This window comes from Leucopleurus acutus (assembly GCF_964270905.1).
Source record: "Leucopleurus acutus genome assembly, chromosome: X".
Lineage (NCBI taxonomy): Eukaryota > Metazoa > Chordata > Mammalia > Artiodactyla > Delphinidae > Leucopleurus > Leucopleurus acutus.
Genome location: NC_139148.1, coordinates 24074918 through 24098610, shown reverse-complemented (window position 1 = coordinate 24098610; position 23693 = coordinate 24074918).

The following is a 23693-nucleotide window of genomic DNA, read 5'->3' as shown; positions in this document are numbered from 1 at the left end:
GACCTTTCCTAAATAGAGTATAAAAGCAGGCATGAATAAATGGAAAGATATACTAGGTTAATGAATGATAAAATAGCATTGTAAAAGCTAGATTAATATTTTTTTAATTAACATTTTATGGAATGCTATTCAAAATCCAAGTAGAGTTTTGGAGAATGTGACAGATTGATTCTGTTCTTTTGTGGAAGTGTAATGAAAAATCAAAGCAATTTTGAGAAAAGAATGGTAAAGAGGTGAGATTTACCTTTCCAGAAATTAAATCATATTACACAGCTATATTAAACAGTCACAAAGAATTACTGGATTACTGGAACAAACTGCACTTGGTTATAATATATTCTTCTTCGTACACACTCATTTATTCGACATATTACTATTTTCTTCAGAATTTTAGCATTTGTATTCTATATTTTTGGCACCATTTTAAAAGATTTTGCCATCAAAGTTATAGAGTTGTAATAAATTGAATTTGAGATTTTTTTCCCTAAAAATTGGAAAATTTAAAAAAATACTGAAGTGAGCTTTCCTTCAGAAGTTTAGAACCCAGGTGTAAAATTAACTTGTCTTGATGTCCTTTTTAATGATAGATTTTAAATTATATTTTTATTAATGTTGACAGTAATAAGTCTAAGTGTTTGACTTTATATTTTGTTAGCTTTATATGTAGTTCTATGGCACCAAATTTGGTGCCATAGAACTACATGTGTTATAAAATTATCGTTATTTTAATCACTCATCTATGTTTGTTATGTCACCACTCCTATTCTTAAATTTACATTTTCTATGTTCTCCTTATTCAAACTTGTAAGACAAAGAAAATCTTTGTAAAGATTTTGCGTTTTTGAATTCTTTTTCCTTAACTTTTTTTTAAATATCTTTATTGGCGTATAATTGCTTTACAATGTTGTGTTAGTTTCTGCTGTATAACAAAGTGAATCAGCACATATATACAATGGAATATTACTCAGCCATAAAAAGAAGTGAAACCGAGTTATTTGTAATGAGGTGGATGGACCTAGAGTCTGTCATACAGAGTGAAGTAAGTCAGAAAGAGAAATACAAATTTATCCTTAATTTTTGTTTTTTATTTTTAATTAATTTAAGCTCTTAACTATATTTTATCTATATTAATTTCCTTTTTCTGGTTCCTTGTGTTTGCTTTCTGTTGGTTTTTTCTTTTAATTTAACATCTTTATTGGAGTATAATTGCTTTACATTGTGTTAGTTTCTGCTGTATAACAAAGTGAATCAGCTATACGTATACATACATCCTCATATCCCCTCCTTCTTGCGTCTCCCTCTCACCCTACCTATCCCACCCCTCTAGGTGGTCACTAGACACTGAGCTGATCTCCCTGCGCTATGCAGCTGCTTCCCACTAGCTATCTATTTTACATTTGGTAGTGTATATATGTCAATGCTACTCTCTCACTTCGACCCAGCTTACCTTTCCCCCTCCCCGTGTCCTCAAGTCCATTCTCTACGTCTGAGTCTTTATTCCTGTACTGCCCCTACATTCATTAGAACCATTTTTATTTTTTAGATTCCATATATATGTATGGAGTTTGTTTTTCTTCCTTTCTGTTTCTTAATTTCTTTCCGTGAGTATTAATAGTCCTTTAAAAATTATTGTTCAGTAATAATGGAATATTATTGAAATTTAATAATAATGAAAGCATTTAAGCATATTAAGGATATATATTATGTATACATATATTTACATATATATACATATACACATAGAGAAAGAGAGTACAACTTTAGATGACTCCCATTTATTTTTATATGGAGTGTTTTTCTTTTCTTTGCCTTTTAGATAGCTTTTTAATTTTTTTTTGCTTTCCGTTTTTTCTTAAATTCCAAGTATTTATTTTGGTCACCTTCTGATTTGTTTCTAATTTTACTGGATCATCAACAGTGAATATTTATACTATGAGGCTTTCAATGTTAAGTGTCATAGATTTTGATAGGATGTATTCATTTATTCATTAAACAAATGCTATGAAGAAATGAGCCTTAAGGGAAGACTCAGTTGTGGTAAGATTGGGGAGGGGAGACCCAGGTGGATGCAGAGGGCATTTCATTTAGAGGGATTAATATGAACGAAGGTGTAAAGTATGAAGGAACACCATAAGTTCAGGACCCAGAGGCAGAGAGGAATTTTTGGAGCACAAAGTGAGTGAGGAGAAGAGTTAGGCAAGACGAGACTACCTAGAAAATGATGACCTTTTGAAAGTAACCTCCCCAAATTTTTCATTCTCTTAGAGCCAAAAGCACATCGTGAGCAGGATCTGGAAGACATGCTAAGGTACTTGGAGCAGAGGCCCCAAAGACCTCTCCTTCTCCAGCATAGGGGGCTGCTTTCCTTTCCTAGGGCTGGCTTAACAAAGAACCACACACTGGGGTGGCTTAGAACAGCATTAATTTATTTTCTCACAGTTCTAGAGGCCAGAAGTCTGAAATCAAGATATTGACAGGGCCATGCGGCCTCTGAAACCTGTAGGGGAGAATCCTTCCTCGCCTCTCCCTACCTCCTGGGGGTTGCTGGCAGCCCTTGGCATTCCTTGGCTTGTACCTGCATAACTCCAATCTCTGCCTGTGCTGTCACATGGGATTTTCCCTATTGGTCACTTGTCTTCACATGACATTTTCTTATAAGGACACCAGTTATATTGGATTAGGGACCTACTCTACTCTAGTATCATCTTAGCTAATTATATCTTCAATGACCCTATTATCAAATAAAGTCACATTCTGAGGTATTGGGAGTGATGACTTCAACATCTCTTTTTGTGAAAGACATGATTCAACCCATAACAAAGGCACAGTTCGAGTTTTTAACCACTGCAAGCAAATACACTGATTTTCTTCGAGATATTATTGTGTCTATGGGCCATTAACTCAATTTTGACAAATATCTGTTAACACCTAGCCCATTATGTATCTACAAGCAGACCAACCCAGCCTTTATTTTTGCCATGTTCTTCTAGAAATCCTCTTCTTGGCTCCTAAGAAAAAAATGCTGTGCTATTGTGTGTTAGATATGCACCACCCTCATGCTTGGATTTTGAGAACAGAACTTCAGGGTTGGGAAAAAAAAAAAGTATTAGTTGTTAAACTCAGCATCCTATCTGGTGCTTGATTGTCCACCACAGCAGTTGTTTTCTGAACTTTTTGATTGTACAGATTTTTGTTCTTAATATCAAAGTTGTTCATGGCTTCCCAACTGATATAGTGGTGATTTTAGGATTCAGTTATTGAAGAAATAACTCAAGGCCATCGAAGAGTCCATAGTCTAAATGTTGGGAAACACTATTTTAGCATAACCTCCAAAATTATCTGAATAGCTTTGTCCCTCTCAAAATTCTTCTCCTTGGTAAGAGATGCATACACAAGTATTCAAAAGTAGGGTGGCTGAAATTCAGTGTCACAAAGATTCCTACTTTTTCTGGACTTTTCCAAAAACAGCTCTTTCTGGACTCTTCCAGCTATTTAGTTTATTTTCATTCCCTCCTCCCACTCAAGCTTTTTCTCCTATATTGTTTGTTTCCTCCTTCCTGCACTTATACTTGTTCCTACTACGTATCTGGTAACTGACTTTTCTAATTAGGTCAAAGAAGTGACTCTTGTAAAAACCTCTCCAATAGATATTAGCATGGCCTGGAATGTTCCATTCTATTTTCTTTCCTGGATCAGAACTTAGTATCTAAACCAAGAACAAGTGGACCTTCCTACATGCTGTCCATACAATGCATGGAAACTTTGCTATTCTAGTATCACATCTTTTGGATTGGTTCCCTGGATTTTCAAATTAACTAATTTGAGAAATGTACCTTTGTTAAAGTGGTAAATCATCTTCTTGATTCCAAAGGGCAATATGTGGATATAGCCAAGTTCTTCTATAGATGGTGCTCAATTAAATGATCAGTAATTCATGCTTCAGACGAGGTAAAATGGGTGATATCTTTGGAGGCAGAATGTATCTTTTGGCATCTTTCCATTAAGTCTGCTCACATGTAAAGCCTGCTAGGGATTGACTTCTGCTATTTTAACATTGACATTCAAGTATACATTTACTAAATAATCTACTATGGACCAAGTGAAGGGAGGTGGGCGAGGAACTTGTTAGTTAACTTATTAGAGTTGACCTTTGAACAACATGGGGGTTTGGGGTGTAGAAGTTTATAGTTGGCTCTCCATATCCACAGTTCCACATTTGCAGATTCAACCATACGTATTTAGTGAAAAAAATCCGTGTATAAGTAGACCCCTATAATTCAAACCTGTGTTGTTCAAGTATCAACTGTATTTAGAATCAGGTGAATGATATATTCCCTTCCAAATATTTTATATATAATTGTAAGATTTTTAATTATTATTTTAAAAAGCTATTTTTCTTCTCAAAACAGTTTAAAAAGGTAACCCACTCATAAAGTTATTCTAATATATGAGTTCTTCCAAAATAATGTGTAATTGTTATTGTTGGACAATTAATATCCCAAACTGCGTGAACTAGTCTCTTCCCAATTGTCATCAATCTATTGCAGTAAAGTCTGGTGTCTTAAAAGCTTTTAAAAACAACTTTAAGAGAATCATTTCATATGCGTACAAAATGGGTAATTCATCTTTCACGGATCATTAGAAATAGAGAACTAATGGTAAGGTAAGACTGTATGGTTTTTAGTGAGATGACAAGTCCTTGAAATGAAATTAAATCTGCAATATGATTCAAACTCTTTTTGCACTTTCCTCTTGGCAGAAATTACCGTAGCACTGGGAATCCAAGAAAACAATATGGGAACACAAAACCTATGCATCAACCTACCTTTAGGATTTTCTTAGGCAGCTATTGTGATTCAAATAAATGAGCAATTGAGACTACTTCTCTATTCAACCTTATTTCACAAAGAGTGAACTGAGGAGAGCAGAGATTCATTAGTCTCAATGCTGAGGTGTGGTGACAATTTATAAGCCTAGGTTCGAAATAATAGCACCCCAACAAAGAATTTTTTATTCTTTCATTTCACTTTTTCAAGTTCAATAAAAATATAGAATGATGTTTTGGAATGAACCTATGGGGTTTTTACAAGGTAATAAAAGGAACATTTGTTTTTGAAATTCCCGTATGATTTTTCAGAATCCACTCAAACTAAGCAGTGAGAATATGATGAAGAATAGGGTGTCTCTTGAAAACTCATTTGTGAAATGCGCACCCCCTTCAGCGTGACTGATTCTCTATTCATTTGAGAGGCTTTGAACTTGGCTTATACTGTTCATCTCCTTTTCTAAGCAGATAAAATATGGTTTCTGTGGGTGAAGTAGTAGTAAGCAAGATAAAGTTACATTATTTGAAAAAAATTACTTATAAAGAAATTATATTTGTCTTGATATTGTAAAGAAGAAAAGCTATAGGTCATTCTCTTCCAATGAAATTACTGTGGATTGGATGAACATATTTGTATCCAAAATGAATTGATTTCACAACTTTTAGATGAAAATATTACTTTACAATACTTTCCTTTGACTGCCAAAAATTGAATTTATTTCAATATGGTGCCTTTTAAATAACATACAATTAGTTTTACCATGATTGTGGAAAATGTATAACAAGTTCTTTAAAAACTGACTTTTTTCCCCTATGGAGGTAATATGTCATATTCCACTTCTGAGTTATTGAAAGTCTTCTCAGAAACAGGTATGCAGTGCGGTTTATACTCAACAAACTAGCTCTTGATCTTTAGAATGTCTGTATTCACTGATATTTACTGATTTTATTCCTTCATGTTCCTCTCTTAAAAAGAACATGAATTAAAAATATGCTCTATTTATACCAATCACCATGCATTTAATAACTGTTTACTGAGTACGTACTCTGTGCTAGGTTCTTACCTATGTTATGTCTAGTCAGTGTTGGTTCTTTTCTGTGTTCTATGTAATCAGATAAGATTCCTGCCTTCATGTAACTTAAGCTCTAGCAGGGCCTGGGTTTTAGTGGTAGGTGTGGTTTGGGAAGATAGAAAAGAAAAATTAATAAACATAAAATTACTTAAAGAATTAATTAAGAAAAAGGAGGTGAAAGGTTTTTTGAAGTCAAAAAACAGGGGGATAGACTAGATACCTATAGACTAGGTATCCTACTTTATACAAGATAGTCAGAGAATTATAATAGTTAACATCTATTGAATATCTATTATGTACCAAGTACTTCTCTGTTGACCTTCACATGGATGAGGCTACTTTACAAGCTTATGATATAGGTACTGTTATCATCTTAATTTTAAATATGCAGATACTGAGACACATTGGTTACCTCACTTTTTGAAGATCACACTATTAAGAAATTATGAAGATGGGATTTTAGCCTATGTAGTTTGACACAGAAACAGTGTTATTAATCATTATGCTGTTTTTGAGGAAATGACATGCTGCCTCACTGTAGACAGATGAGGTACAAAGTATAGGAAGGGGCAAATTAGAGACAGAGGGAACACCAAGTGCAAAGACCTTAAGGCAAGAAAAATCATGAAATGTTTGCAGAACAGGAGGTCGTAGGGTTGGATTGTAGTGAGTAACTAAAAATGGCATGTAAAAATTGCTTTGAGAATCACCTTGGTGTAGATCAGATAGGGCCTTGTAAACCATAGTAAAAGGTTTGAATTTTATTGTCAGTGCAATGCAAAGCAATTAGAGGACATTAAAACAAAGGAGATACATGATTTGATTGACATTAGTAAAGTCTACTTACTGTATGGAGGATGGAGAGGAGTGGGATATGGGAGCAAGGACAGTTGAAAGGCTATGGTGGTAGTCAAGGAATGAAGTCAAGGCACCCTGAACTAGGGAAGTGGTAGTGGAAATGGAAAGAAAAGAATACACTCAAGATATCTTTTGGATAGGAGGTCAGTGATAATTGATCTATTGGCTGTGTAGGATTGAAGATAAGTAAGACATCAAATTCCATTTTGAATATGTTCCTTTTGAGATGCTTGATGTCTAAGTGGAGATATCAAATAGGTACATGGAGTCTAAAGCTCAGGGAAAAGGTCTGAGCTGTTGGTATCTATTTGGAATCATCAACATATAATTGGTGCTTAAAGCTATGGGCCTCAATATTTTCTAGGGCAGAGTTCCTCAATCCTGGTTGTACTTTTGACTCATCTAGGAAGATTTTTAAAAATAAAGATTCCATGCCTTGTTTCAAGCCAATTAAATTAGAATCTTTTAGGAGATAGTCCTTGGACCATATTTTTAAAAATCTCTCTAAGTTATTTGAAAGAGCAGCCAGGCTTGAGAACTACTGCTCTAGGACTGTGCTCTGGACCACTCCATTATGTGGAGTTAGAGAAGGGGTGAGAACAGAAAAGGGGTGAGAAGCAAACAATCAATAATATAAGGCTAAGGGTTTGGATTCCAGAGAAGAAAGTGTTTTAAGGATAGACCTACTTCAAAAAGGTCAGCAGAGTTAAGAGATACGGAGAGGTTGAGTAAGATGAGAACCTTTGGATAAGGTAATATGGAAGCTGTTAGAAGCCTTGACAAATGTAGTTTTGATGAACTGGTGGGAGGGGTGGTGAGAAAGTGGAGGCATCCAAAATCACAGTGTATTTGAAAAGTTTTTACATGAAGAAAAGCTGAGGAAATGGGTGTTGGTTGAAGGACGATATAAGAGAGGGAATTCTTTCATTTTATAAGCAGGGAGATGTGGAAGTGTTTTACATGTTGATGTGATTGACCTTGGAGGAATTGACCTTGAGAAGGCAGAAGAGATGCCACTCAGTGCTCAAGTGGAAGTGATGGCTTTGGATGGGAGCAGAGGTACTGTTGCCTTATAAAAAGAGTGAAGACACTGAGATGTTGATCAATTTGGAGGATGAAAAAGATAACTGTCTAATTGCTTCTCGTTTACTCATGAACTAGGAGGCAACCTCAGCAGCTGAGAATGTGGTGGGCGGTGAGAGTGGGAGATTTGAAGAGAAAGAGGAAGCTGTAAACTGGCCATTTTGGAAAGTGGAAAATAAACTCCCTAGGAAAATATATTAGGCTTCAGTATAGTAGGCTTTCTTGGATTGCTGTTATAAATTTAAAGTGGGAATGGTCAGCAAAGTTGTGTGGATTTTATTTTTCCCAGAAATTTTAAGTTGCTTGGATGAAAATAGTTGAAGGTTTGAGATCAATCTGCCAAGTGAGAGTAATTAAAAGAGTGAGAGAGTCCAAGGGAGTTGGTAGCATTTTTTAAGGAAGCGATTGTAATAATGAACCATAGGAACCTTGCAGGGCAAGGAGAAATGCTTGGAATGGACTTGCCTTTCCTTTTATTCTTTTTGAAGTAATAATTTTATTTTGTCCTGGTCACAGTACAGAGAACGTCATATTAAGATTTAGAACAAAATACTTTCTCATTTCTTGGAATGGGTTTGAGTAGGCAGAAGCCAGCACTAGGTCGTGTCCATGATTCATAGGAATAGGAGATCGATTATCCCCTCTGGGAAGAGCTGATGATTCAAGCTCTAGGGAAGTCTAGGGAAGAATATACCTAGAGGTGGCTGATCCAGTAGTGAATTCCAGAAGTGCCCCAGTATGTCATGATTACATGATATGTAATTTTTTTTCATTTTTCTGAGCTCTCTTTCTGCTGTAGGGGAGAAAAAAATGTATTTCTCCTTTACTCATCTTAGGATCGTTGGCTGGAACCCTGAGAATTAGACTGAAAAAAGATTAACAGAAGAAAAACAAACAAGTTTTTTAATGCATGCATTACACGTACACATGACAATACTCAGTGATGAGTAACTCAAAGGGATGGTTAGCACTTGAGCTTCTTTAGCATCTCATCAAAGAAAAATAATTTTGTAGAGAAGTGACAGGACAAAAGAAAAGGACTTTGAGCTTCTAAGGGTGGCAAATTGTTGGAAGGTAAATATATGGGAAAACTAATGGTAGATAAGGGCTAGTTTTAGCAAAGTTTGGTATGTATATTCCTCTGGTGCTATCTCTGGGCTGACAAAGGTCTAGAGTTGTCTCTGGTCATTAACTTCTGTACTTCCTGATAGAGCAGGGAGGAAGGACATCTTTACCAATTTATGTCCTGCTTTTAGGCAAATAGGTGGAGGTCAGAGAGCTTTTCTTATATCTGCTTTTTCTCAACTGTCTTTGTCTCAAAATAATCAATATGCTAAAGTGGCATACTTTGGGGAGGTATATTCTGCTACCCTTCATTGCCAAGTTTCTATAAAATGTAGTCCTTGCCAATAATAAATTCAAGAGATATATTGGTGCTTACCGATAGGAAAGGAAAAAGGGCCCCAAATGACCTAAGGTATACTGAGATATGAACTTCTACGGCAGTGGAGTAAGTTTGAGCTTATTAATTATTGAAATTCTGTCATTTCTGCAGAGAAACCAAACTAATTTTTACTTTAAAATTTGATAAGTATCACTTTTACTCTAACATATATCATGGTCTTAGATATTTTCATCTTTGAAATCATTACAGTGCTTCCTTTTATGTGTTGTGCTGTAAATACTATATCAATATTTTACATAACTTTATCACTTGGGTGAGGAAATGGCAAGGTCTCACCATTAAACCTTTAATACTGCTGTTTCTTCCCCAGCCAATGAGATATTGAGCTCATTTCTCTCCTGTGTGTCTAGGAGCTTTCCTCTTCAGAATCAATGAAAGTACGATAACTGAATAAATGGATGAATATGAGAAACCAGTCCTATCAGGGTTTATGGCCCTATAAGAGTTTCACTGCACAGTGAACAAGTAAGAATTATAAGCCAAAACACTGGTAGTCTATAATAATGATATCTGGATTGGGTTTCATAGCAGCAGTGTAGAACTTGAACAAGTGAGAATTGATTTTTTTTCAGGCACAAGTGATAACCATGAAGCAATTATACCACAAAAAGCATGAATTGATAGTAGCAACTATATTTAGCCCATTAAAATGCATCTCCCATTCTTCTCATTTGATCCTTGCAATAATTGTGGGATTAAGTTGAGCATGTATCATTATCTTTAGTGAGACTGAGGCCCAAAGATAGGTAGATTGGGCAGAATCTAACCCGCCAGAGTATACGAAATAAAAGGAAGAGAAGTCAAGTAACAATGGTGGAGATTCGCCTGAGCACGACACTGACATTTCTGAGGTTGATCTGTTCCAGCTGCAATTTATAGTATGTAATTTATATTATCTGGGATTCAATTTATAGTGTTATAAACAACACCAGACCAGGGTTCAATAAGGCCCAGTTAGCAGAAACTGTCAGCTGACATTTCAGGAATGTAACAGTGAATGAGAAAAAGACCTTTGCCTATGTCACCTACATGGTGTAAAGTTACAGGAGCAGCCTGGACGACAAATTGCAGGGCAGCAAGCAGTTTAAGTGAGGGCAAAGCACATTTTAAGGGACTGAAGAATAATGCTTAATCCACAGGTGACATCTGTTACAGTTAAGCCCATAAAGACTGTTAAAAAATTTCCCAGTTGGTTGGAGAACTAAGACTTCAACCCAGTGATTTGTTTAACAATCTGTATACCTTCCTCTATGCTACTGACATTGTTGAGCTTTCCCTGAGCCCTCTGCTCCTGGAAAACAGTGACAAGTAATTCCTCTCTTTTGTGTTCTGGGAAAGAGCTTACAACACAGAATCACCCTTCTCCAAAAGACTTAGGGAAGACTCCCAGATGCCCCCCTTGTTTACCTATGGCAAGACCACCTACAGACCCTCCAATTTCCTGTTCTTTATCTCATAAGTGATTAGCTGAACTGCTTGTCCCCACTGACGAATGGACAAATGCTTACTAACTTGACATGACCAAAGTTTAGTTAGGCTTCTCTCCTCCCAGGCCCCTGAACTTTAGCCCACCTTTGAGCTTAAGCAAGCATTGAATGCATAACCCACTCTGCTTAATGGTCCCTCCCAGGGAAGCAGCTGACCTCAAGAAAAACATTTCCTGCTTAACTGCCCCGTCATTCCACCTGCTTATCCCATGTTCCCACACCCAGTTCTTTCTAGACTTGTTTCTTCCTCCCTGTAAAAGAAAAGCCATGTGCCTGACATTTGAGATATTTACAGATCACTTGGTCAGTATTTTCCCTATTGCAATAGTTCCCTTCCTCTTACTGCAAGTCTTTTTTTTTTTTCACATAAAATCTCTCCTTACCTAAGTCCACATTTGTTTTTTATTTGACACTGCACTGGCTCTCTGTTTTTAAGTCAATGACTTCTTATAAATAACAACATTTATGATCACACCCCTCCTTCCCCTACATCCACATTTTGTACCACTCCTGGAAGAGAGGAATATAGCAAAAGAAAGAATCAGGGTAGACATGAAGAAGGATACTCTATGCATCAGCAGAGGACAGGACCCAGATGTATCAAATAAACTTTTTTCTCTCAGAAAACCTAGTAGATATTTCAGAACTATGTTAGGGCCAAGTTCATATATCAATATTGGGCACTATGGAGTTATCTTGGCTCTATTTCTCTCAGACACTGACATCTTAGGTTAGCCTTTAATTTGCTTTTAGCCTAAACGTTAACCTACCCTAATATTACTTAAGTAAACTTGAATCCCTTGATGCAAGTTTATTGTTTTTTAAATGTGCTCTGTTTTTCTCTTAATGTGACATCTAGAAAACTCAAGATTTGACATTATTTGGTTAAATGAAATACTATTTGGGAGACCTGACAATGAATTGAGGACTAAGTTCCATCCTAAAGAAATATCACTCCTTAGCATTTTTCTATACAAGCAATATGACGCATGCAGAGCTGGCTTGTAAGAACATAGAACAACTTGTGATAAGATCTGAGTCATGAGAAAAAATTATCCAAGCTCTCCGGAGTTTAAAACCTTGTTAATAATTCTTTTAAGTTCTGAAAATTGTGTTAATAGATTTAAATTTTAATATGACTTCATATTTCTGTCCAGATCTAGCCTTGGATGCAGTCATTTGGCCAAAGTTTTGTGAAATAACTTGTATCAAAAACTCCCAGGATTTTATAAAATATTTTTCCAGGCCACTGCATTGAGTGGAGAACTGTCATTGTAAAGGATATATTTAAAAGGAATTTTTCTCAAATATTGAAAAGTAGGAGTAATAATTTTCCTTTGCAAATTTTAAAGTTATAATTTATTCATAAAAGTCACTATTTTTAAAAAAGTCACTATTTTGTTGATGCATTACATGTTGCTATGTAATATCATATATATCAAAAAAATATTTTCCTTAAAATTTCGGATTGGTGGCAGTATTTTTTCAATTATGATAAAAATACACATAACAAATTTTACCATCATGTTTAACTGTACAATTCAGTAGTGTTAAGTATATTCACTTTGTTATGCAACCAATCTCAAGAACGTTTTCATCTTGCTAAACTGAAACTCTTTCGTTAAACAACTCCTCATTTCCCCCCTCTCTCCTAGACCCTGACAACCACCATGCTACTTTCTGTGTCTGTGAGTTTGACCACAGGCCTATCTCAGAGATATTGTGGGTTTGGCTCCAGACCACTGCAGTAAAGTGAATATTGCAATAAAGCAAGTCACACAAATTTTTGGTTTCCCTGTGCCTATAAAAGTTATGTTTACACTATACCGTAGTCTATTGTGTTCAATAGCATTACATCTAAAACAATGTACATACCTTAATTAAAAATACTTTATTGCTAAAAATGCAAACCATCATCTGATGACGCAGGGTTGCCACAGACCTTCAATTTGTAAAAAATTGCAGTATTTTCGAAGCACAGTAAAATGAGGTATGCCTGTAATCTAGATAACTCATATAAGTGGAATCATGCTATATTTGTCTTTTTGTGACTGACTTATTTCACTTAGCATAATGTCCTCAAGGTTAATCCATGTTGTAGCAAGTATCAGAATTTCCTTTCATTTTAAAACTGAATAGCATTCCATTGTGGGTATATAGCGTGTTTTGTTTATCTGTTCATCTCTTAATGAACATTTGGGTTGCTTCCACCTCTTGGCTATTGTGAATAATGCTGCTATACAGATGGTAGTATTTTCAACCAGTGGTGGTACATCCCCCAAGGGCAACTGGAAATGTGTGGGAGGTTTTTGGATGTCACGATGACTTGGGTGCTACTAGCATTTTGTACCCAACTGGCAAGGATGCTAAATATCATGCAATATTCAGAACACAGATGATTCATATTAAAGAACTGTCCTGCTCAAAATGCCAGTAGCACCCCCATTGAGAAATTCTAAATAAGTCAGGTGGTTGTTAACATATTGGCTCAATTCTTCCCCAGAATCCAGTGAATTTTAAAGCCAGTATGCAGCTGGCCCTCACTTAATGTGCATGATAATGCCCTTACTTATATACTTGGATCTAAGCCTCTACTCCTTGTGGAGGAAAACTCTATAGCACAGAGCTTTAGGGCCAGGCTTGAGTGCATCTGTGTCTATATGATTTCTGTTATAATGGTAACATATAATGTGTGAGGAAAGGGTAAGCCATTAGAACACTTCTTGACTGGGTAAAAAAAACCTTGTCTTCTATCCCTACACATAAGCACTGAAGCATCAGAAATGCATGGGATCTGAAATAATATAAAAACATTAAAGGAAACCATGGTACCTGGATATGGGAATGGGAAACAGTGTATCTGTGCTGTTTGTATGCCACTCTAGTTTGATGTTCTATTTAAAAATAATCATTTATCAGCAGAATTTGTTTTTCAAATAAGAATTTGTATGGCTTTTATGATAGTGATATCCTTAGCTGTCTTTATAATTAAATTTCGTATGTGTACACTCATAAACAAAATAGTTTAGTTTTACCTGTTTTTAGAACTATAAAAATGAAATCATGTGAATATATTCTTTTATGTCATGCTTCTTTTTCTCAATATTATTTCTATAATATTAATCCTTTTTTTAAAGATTTGTTAAGGAATTTTCATAATCTCTGGAAACAGCTCTCCTTTGTATGATAGGTTTAATATGTAACATAGGGGATTAGAGCCCTGTATTGAATATACAATTCTTGCTTTTCACTCTAACTCCAATAAGTGGAGCATGATATATAAATCCAGTAAGAAAATTATCAACAGCAAATAGGATCAGGAAGTTACTGTAGAAAAAAAATTATGTTTCCATGCAAAACCGTACATACCTCTAGGTTACTGGATTCTAGCCTTGTTCCTTACCTTTGAGCCATTTTACAACCTTTTAGGCTGTAGATAACTGATATATGTGTAAATTTTATCCTCTCTGATAGAGATTTAAGTAACATCCCCATCCCCACCACACATATACCTCAGCCCTGGAAAAACTACCTTTGCCTCAACTTGCAATTCAATTCCTCTACACCATGTACATTTGTGCTTTTTGACTTTTCTTTTGAGCTAGTTATACTATTTGCCTGATTCTCTCATATGAGTCAGAAAATCTTTACCATGTGGTCATTTTTATATCCATATGAGAGTCGTGATTTTACCTTTTTCTGAACATTATCTTTTAACATTATCAAACAAACAAAAAGCATTAACTTTAACATTATGAGTAGGGCATAATTTTATAAAGCACTCTCACCTTTGACAAGACTCATCCTTGTTTAAGGACTACCACTTTAGGGAAAATCATACATTCCTAAGGAGCAGAGACTTAGCAACTGTTCAAATCTTGTGCTTTGTAGAGCTGTATCTTCCATTCAGTTAGAGTGAATGAATCACTGTTAACAACCACATTCTTGAATGGTTGAATGCTAACATACTTTTCTCACCAAAGCTGTAATTTAACAAATTAGTGTAGATAAAATACTGCCCTATAACTTCCTGGTAAGATCCTCTTTCATCATCATAAGCCATAATCGGCTCACAATATCATTGACTAAGTTTAGTGGCATATTAGGAAAGGTATTCCATGACACATTTTAATAATCTTCATGTACAGACTTATGATATCTAACAGGGGAAAAAAACCCACACATAACTTCAAAATTTCAATGTGACAAAAAAGAGATTGGAATTCTTAGTCCATTGACCTTAGAAAGACTCAGCATGTTGTCCTGAAGTCACTTCAGTGAAGGAAGGCTTTACAAAGTTGTTAATTAATCTAGGGCTGGCACCCTTTGGGAAGAATGCCAGAAAATTGGAACAAAAAAGAGGTGCAGCTTACCTCACAGTAGGAAAGAAGGGACCTTTTAATTGGATTAAATCACATCACCACAAAATTTATGGATCCTGGCCACTGTGCCAAAGAGGTGAGAAAATTTTAAATTAACTCATTAGGCTAGTTGGGAGGGGTAATACTCACCATTCACTCAGAAATTTCAAAGGCAAAGTTTACTAATGCAAAGGCATAAATAAAAGTAATGAAAAAGAAGAGTTCTGAGAGTTTTGTGACATACTCCAAGCTGTCCATTATGTCATGAAAGCACACATTTAGGTTGGCTAGAATCTCTAAGAACATTCCCAGGGAAAATTTTCTCTTATAAGTAAGAAAATAAAATACCAGTCTACTGTATATTTTCTTCCTAAAAGACAAATTTTAATATGGATACAAAATATGTATTGTACATATGCATTAAAAAAAGCATATCCACACGAGTCTTATATTTAATTCATCATTTAAAATGTTGCAAAGATTTTTTGACAGAAAATACTATGGAGTTTTATTATAAATCTTTATAATCATCTGAAACTTATAAAATATGTTTATATTTAAGATAATATGATATTGTAAATTCCTAGTTTATCTATCTAGAGAACATCTTGGGAAACTTTAAAAATAATAAATTGTTATTAAACTGATTTTTCTGCGATCAAACGAATCACAAATTTAATTAATTAATTCATGTAGAGTCAGTTGGAAGACTCATAACTGAATAAAGTGGATTTTCATAAAGCTAATTACTGTTTGAGGAGTTGGAAAATAATTTAAGAGCTTTGGTTATGTGTATCCTTATTTCTTCAAGGACTGATAATTTATGTTTTGGATTTCCTTGACCTTCTACTTTCTTACTGTTTATCATCTTTCCTTATTCTCCCACATAAAGAAAATTTGTCAAATAAACTATTTTTAAGATAAAATTAATTCAACTAATTTTAATGATATACATATAGGTAGAAAAAATGCTCTCCAGTGTTTTTCTTTTCCTGGACTTAATGATGTCCTGAAATTAGGAACCAGAATAAGTTGCACATTTTGAAAAGACTGAGATCTCCTCTTAGGGCAGAATTTCATCTTAGGTGATCTGTAAAGTCCATGGAGTGGGCAAGAATGTTCTCTTCTTGGGTAGCAGGCAAATTATAAAGTATTAGCTGAAAAAAATACTTGCTGGTAGTTTAGCACAGTATTAGTATTGTTCAAGGAAGAAGAAACTATATATACATCTCTGACCTGCCAACTTATGTTTTAAGTTTCCATAGAATGATTTCCTACTATGAAACAATAACCTTGGTTTTTCTTTGCCATAAAACCAAAATAGGAGTTTTCTAGCATTATATCTATGTATATGAATTAAAGTATGGTTTCTATTAACAAGAAAATAACCAACCAGCCAATTTATGGAATTGAAAATCTGAGAATTGGTCAAAGTTGATCACAATTTGTAATTAAAGAAATAAGAAGAAACTGAAGAGGTTAGCACATAGGTTAGCTAATAGTATGTATTAAACTTATACCATGTACATGACATGATATTAAGGGATTTGTAGTTTTACACTAGGTAGCACTTCCCAGTCTGATAGGGTAACATATGAATATTCAATGATAATTACAAATCAAATTATAAGTCAAAGTAATCTGTATTATATGATTTAATTTTTATAAGCTGCAGAGATTTAATATGACAATGCTGAACTTAACCCTGTGTTCCCCAAAAGCAGGAATGGTTGAGAAATCTCCCCACCATTTTGTTTTCAGATAAACCTTTAAAGGACCACATTGCACTTGAATATCTGAGATAAGATTTACTTAAAGATTTACTTATCTTAATTAAATGAGGATCCACTCTTCCTCAATGACTCATATGAGACCCATCTCCATCCTTCTTGATGGCTCTCATAAGACCTACTGATGACTTCCTTGTTTACCTGCTTCCATAAATCCCAGGCTTCCTTCTTCCTCTTTGAGATGTGCCTCATGAATGAAAGTGTTACCTATTACAATAGCCTGAATAAAATAATCTCCTTAATCGTCCAATTCATTTTGTCTTTCAAAGTTTGGTACCAAGACTCAGATGGAATTGGACTCTGCCTTCAGATCCTCATTTACTCCACCCAAATATAAAGGCTTCTTAGAGCCCTTTGTAATCTGTTCTTGACTGGCTGAGACACAAGGATGAGTCTGATTCCTATTTCTGTGCTCCATATTCTTGTCCATCCTAAGGATTTGATTTTGATTCTTTGTGATTACTGGTTTGATTTCTGGTGCCAGCTTCTTTTGGTTTCATGGTCTGACCATTTGTGATCTATGTAAATGAATTACTGGTTTATAGAGATCTTGTCTCTGTTGGGTGAAAGATGACATGAATCTGCTTTGTTAGTCTTTACTATTTGTCTGTTTTATTATGTTGAGGCCAAATCAATGAAGAATTTCATGTCCACCAGGAAGTGGATACCTAGACTGGTAAGGTTTATGTTTCTATGTTTACGCTTGACCTTTGCCTGAAATTTTAGATTTGAAGCTATATGCTTTCTCTGTGTCTGTGTCTGTATATATGTTTGTGTGTCTTTAATTCATATAATTTACCCCTCATTGTGTGAGTGTATAATATATTATACAATATATAATATATTCCTACCTGCAGATAGTATTAATAATTAATAAATAAATAAACAAATACATAAAACTGTAAAATCTCTTAAATTAAATGAGATCTATTCTGATTGGCTTATAAAGATTAAAAACACACATTTAAATATAATATTCTTAAAGTTCTCAGACTATAAGGTGATTTAACTTCCACAACTTCCAGCGTGGTTCATTTAAAAAGTATCCTTACAGAAATCAACTCAGAAATATATTAAGAATTCAACTTTACATAATTTAGGTAAATCTTTGGCAAATGAGACTAGTTTTACATTTTTGGTTTAATAAAAATTATATCTTCTCTGATTTATCAGTGTAAAGTATAATATACATTGTTACACTACTTGGATATGAGCTTCCTAAAATTATACAAGTTTACTCAAATAAGCTAGCATTTCTTCTTTTTTTAAATTGAAGTATCGTTGATTTACAATATTGTGTTAGCTTCAGGTGTACAACAAAATGATTCAGTTTTTTTCAGATCATATTCCATTATAGGTTATTACAAAATATTGATTATAATTCCCTGTGCTATACAGAAAATCCTTGTCGCTTATCTATTTTATGAAGCTAGCATTACTTCTATCAAATGTTTAAGATGATGAGAAAAGTAAATTGTGCTTAACCAAATCATATCATTATTTGACAAACTTTATTTCAGCAGCAATTATGTTTTGTATTACATTAACTTGGACATAATTTCCAAGGTTTAGGTAATTTAAAATCTTGTACTGATACTAAAGTTAATTAATTAATGGATATTCATTAGATGTCTAGATCATTCCTAGGTAAAGTGAAATACTGAAAAGTTGATTAGTGAACATAATTTATATACTTTTTCTTCTTATTTGTCTATGCTACACAGAGATTATAGATATTTGGATCTACTAATGAACACATTCAGCATTGCCACTTTGAGGAGATACAGTATAAGAGAAATTTATGGATATAGACAATTGTAGGAGATTTTTGGAAAATGAATTTTATCTGTTGTGGTCAAAGCTAGCCAAGATTTGATGGATTTTTAAAATAATATATTCAAAAAGAGCTTTAGGGTCAAATATATTGATACAAAACTAGAATTTGTTTTTTTTTTCTGTTAAAATGATAAAATTTTCTTGGATCATTAGTCTGCTCTTAATAAGAGTTTGCAAAATATTATTCTTTTTTAATAGTTATTTTTTATGGTGGCATAGTTGACACATAACATTATATTAGTTTCAGGTGTACAACTTAATGATTTGATATTTGTATATATTGTGAAATGATCACCACAAGAAGTCTAGCTAACACCTGTCACCATATATAATTACAAAACCTTTATTTTTCTTGTAATGAAGACTTTTAAGACCTACTCTCTTAGCAACTTTCAAATATGCAGTACAGTATTAGCTATGGTCACCAGGCTGTACATTACATGCTCATAACTTAATTATTTTATAACTGGAAATTTGTACATTTTGACCCCCTTCACCCATTTCTCTGACCACCCAACCCTTGCTTCTGGCTATTTATCAGAGTCTTGCTACTGCTTTGTTTGATATCAGGCAACAATAGGATATAATTGGAAACATTGGTTATACAACCAAGGCCTTGCATGGAATGTCATATTCAAGAGTGATACTCATATAATAAACTATGACCAGACACTTTTGATGAACTAAAGTTGACTTTATGGAGCCAATACTTACAAAGCCCTCCTGGGAAAACTGGTCTCGTACCTGGCTTACAGGGTTTTTAGGTTTACAGGTGAAGAAGGAGGGTCACTTCCTGGAAGGCCCAGGAAACAGGATATTTTGGAGACCTCAAGAAGAGAGGAATTTGCCTAAACCTGTATTACTACAGGTGGATCCTTAGTGTGAGTTCTTGGTTTGGCTTTTCTGCCTCAAGGGGCTTTTAAAAGTGCAATCCAGGGCTTCCCTGGTGGCGCAGTGGTTGAGAGTCCGCCTCCCGGTGCAGGAGACACGAGTTCGTGCCCGGGTCCGGGAAGATCCCACATGCCGCGGAGCGGCTGGGCCCGTGAGCCATGGCCGTCCGGAGCCTGTACTCCGCAACGGGAGAGGCCACAACAGTGAGAGGCCACAACAGTGAGAGGCCCGCGTACCACAAAAATTAAAAAAAAAAAAAAAAATATATATATATATATATATACAGCTTTTTGTCTGTCAATCATACCTCAATAAAGTGGTTAAAAAAAAGGAAAAGTCAAAACAGCACACATTTATATGGAGTGAAGTAATGTTGAGATTAATAGTAAACAGAGGCAAACTGTGGTTTTTATTTTGGGCTACGGGAGAGGACGTCAGTTAAATCTATATCAGCCAGGCCAGTTTAATAGACTGCAGAAATTTAATGTGACATTGTTTTACTTTATTTGAGCCTTGTGTCTATCATCAGTTACCTACAGATTATAAAGAGGTGCAAAATAGCTCAAAGACAATGAACAGAGCTAAAATCTGATAACTCAGAAGAATGTACTATATAAGATGTATAGTTTTCCATTTAAATACAGTTTTTTTCCTACAGTAGACATGCATGCAACCTGTAAAAAAGAGATGATATTTTACTTTATTATTTCAGATCTCCTTTTTATAAAGAAATAAATTATAATAAATACAGTTAAATTGTCAAGCCCTTCTACTCCCATCCCCTTCCTACCCAAGAGTTACCACTACCCTGAAGTAATTATATATTCTCTCCAAATACCTTTTTGTACTTTTACTACTAATGTAAGTGCCTACAAAAATATAGCATTTGGGCTTCTCTGGTGGCGCAATAGTTGAGAGTCCGCCTGCCGATGCAGGGGACACAGGTTCGTGCCCCAGTCCGGGAAGATCCCCCCTGAGCCATGGCCGCTGAGCCTGCGCGTCCGGAGCCTGTGCTCCGCAACGGGAGAGGCCACAACAGTGAGAGGCCCGCGTACCGGGAAAAAAAAAAAAATATATATATATATATATATAGCATTTGTAATTCTGCACTTAATAATTTAGAAAATTATATCATTATATTTTTATCCATGTGAAAAATTTTTTCCTCAACAATATATTTTTGAGATAGGAATGTGAATTATGCTCACACGTTTCAATTTTAAACCACCCTGTATTTCTGATATAAAACAATTAAAACCTTTGAGTTATTTAAAAACATATAGCTAAATTTGATTTTCTAATTTTTTGGTCTTTTTTTTATAAGCAGGATTTGTCTTAAATTTTTCTTTCTCATATTGCCATGGCTGATTTTGGCATGAAGGTTATACTCAGTTAATAAAATGATTTGGGTGATTTCTCTCTCTTACATTCTTTGGAACTGTTTGTCTAAAATAAGAATGTTCTAGTCCCTGAAGATTTGTTAGACTGTCGTGTGAAAACTTCAGGCTGGTTTCACCCACCATCTACTAGTTTAGCTGGTGATTCAACTTCTTTAGGAGTTATAGATCTATTTAGATTTTTAAAAATTTCTTACTGAATTGATTTCAGTTCATTATACTTTTTTCCAGGAAATTGCCCATTTTATTACATTTTTTTACTTAGTTGATATAAAGATGTACGTGGTATACTCTTTTTTTAAATTTTAATTTTATTGGAGTATAGTTGATTTACAATTTTGTGTTAGTTTGAGGTGTACAGCAAAGTGATTCAGTTATACATATACATGTATTCATTCTTTTTTAGATTCTTTTCTCATATACGTTATCATAGAATATTGAGTAGAGTTCCCTGTGCTATACAGTAGGTCCTTGTTGGTTGTCTATCTTATATATAATAGTGTGTGTATGTTCATTCCAAGTTCCTGATTTATCCCTCCCAGCCATGTTTCCCGTTTGGTAACCATAAGTTTGTTTTCAATATCTGTAAGTCTGTTTCTGTTTCGTAAATAAGTTCATTTGTGTCATTTTTTAAATTAGATTCCACATGAGTGATATCATATGATGTTTGTCTTTCTCTGTCTGACTTACTTCACTTAGTATAATCTCTAGGTCCATCCATGTTTTTGCAAATGGCATTATTTCATTCTTTTTTATGGCTGAGTAATATTCCATTTTATATATGTACCACATCTTTTTTATCCATTCATCTGTCAATGGACATTTAGGTTGCTTCCATGTCTTGGCTATTGTAAATAGGTATACCCTTTTTTGATTATCATTTTTATTGCTGTAAAAAGCACATAATATAAAACTTACCATTGTAAGTTTTTTAAGTGTATAGTTCAGTAGTGTTAAGTATATTTATATTGTTGTGTAACCAATCTCTAGAACTTTTTCATCTTGCAAAACTAAAACTCTATACCCATGAAAAAACAACTCCCCATTTCCCCCTCCCCCCAACCCCTGGCAACCACCGTTCCACTTTCTGTTTCTGTGAATTTGACTACTATAGATAGCTCACGTAAGTAGAATCAGCCAATATTTGTCTTTTTATAACTGGCTTATTTCACTTAGCATAATGTCTTCAAGGTTCATCCATGTTGTAGCTTGTGTCAGAATTTCTTTCCTTTATAAGGCTGAATATATTTCATTGTGTTTATATTTTTGCTTATTCATTTATCCATTGAGGGACACTTGGGTTGCTTCCAACTCTTGGTTATTGTGAATAGTGCTGCTAGGAACTTGGGTGTGCAAATATCTCTGAGATTCTGCTTTCAATCCTTTTGGATATACATCCAGAGGTGGGATTGCTGGATCATGGTAATTCTGTTTTTATTTTGGGGGGGAACTATCATATAGTTTTTCACAGAGGCTGCATCATTTTACATTCCTACCGACAGTGCACAAGGATTCCATTTTCTTCACATCTTTGCCAACACTTATTTTCTGTTTTTATTTGATTGTTTCTTTGATAGTAGCCATTCTAATGGGAGTAAGGTGGTATCTCACTGTGGTTTTGATTTGCATTTCCCTAATGATTAGTGATATTGAGCATATTTTCTGTGTTTGTTGGCCATTTGTATATCGTTTTTGGAGATGTTCTATTCAAGTCCTTTGCCTATTTTTTAATCTGTGTTGATTTTTGTTGTTGAGCTGTCGGAGTTTTTCTATATTCTGTATATTAACCCCTTATCAGATATATGATTTGCAAATATTTTTCCATTCTGTAGGTTGCCTTTTCGCTGTTTATTGTGTTAATGGTATACTCTAATATGCAACAAGTTTTGCCATAACTACTGCAGTCATGTATTCTATTTTCACTTTTAATACTGGGTATGTACCATCTCTCTCTCTCTCTCTCTCTCTCTCTCTCATACACACATGTACATGCACACACATGCACGCGCACCAATCACCCTTTCTCAGAGTAGCAGCAGCAACAACACCTGAAGCAACCAGCAGCACTTCATTTCCCTCTTTTATTTCTGACAACTGGGATTGAGGATTACTCTTTCTTTCTCCTGAAATCAGGCTATGCATTAACTTTTTTGTTGTTGGTATAACCAGCATTCCCAGGTGATTTTAGAGTTTTGTTTTTGATTTTGTTTTTGCTTAATCTTAGTTGTTATCTTTCCACAATGGACCAATGATCTTCCTCTTGAACTGCCAAAGGACTGGCTCCAAATTTCAGCTACTTGGTTACACAGAGCAATTTAGTTGTCCCTTTGTTATATCTCCCCTCTTCTAAGTGAATCTTCTCCAAAAGTGTTATGAAGGTAACCTTCCAAAGAAAAGACCAGAACACCTAACTGCCTTTCTCCCACTTTTAGAGCTCCCAGCTTAAATTGCAACCATTCTTTTTTTTTTTTTTTTTTTGCCGTACGCGGGCCTCTCACTGTTGTGGCCTCTCCCGTTGCGGAGCACAGGCTCCGGACGCGCAGGCTCAGCGGCCATGGCTCACGGGCCCAGCCACTCCGCGGCATGTGGGATCTTCCCGGACCGGGGCACGAACCTGTGTCCCCTGC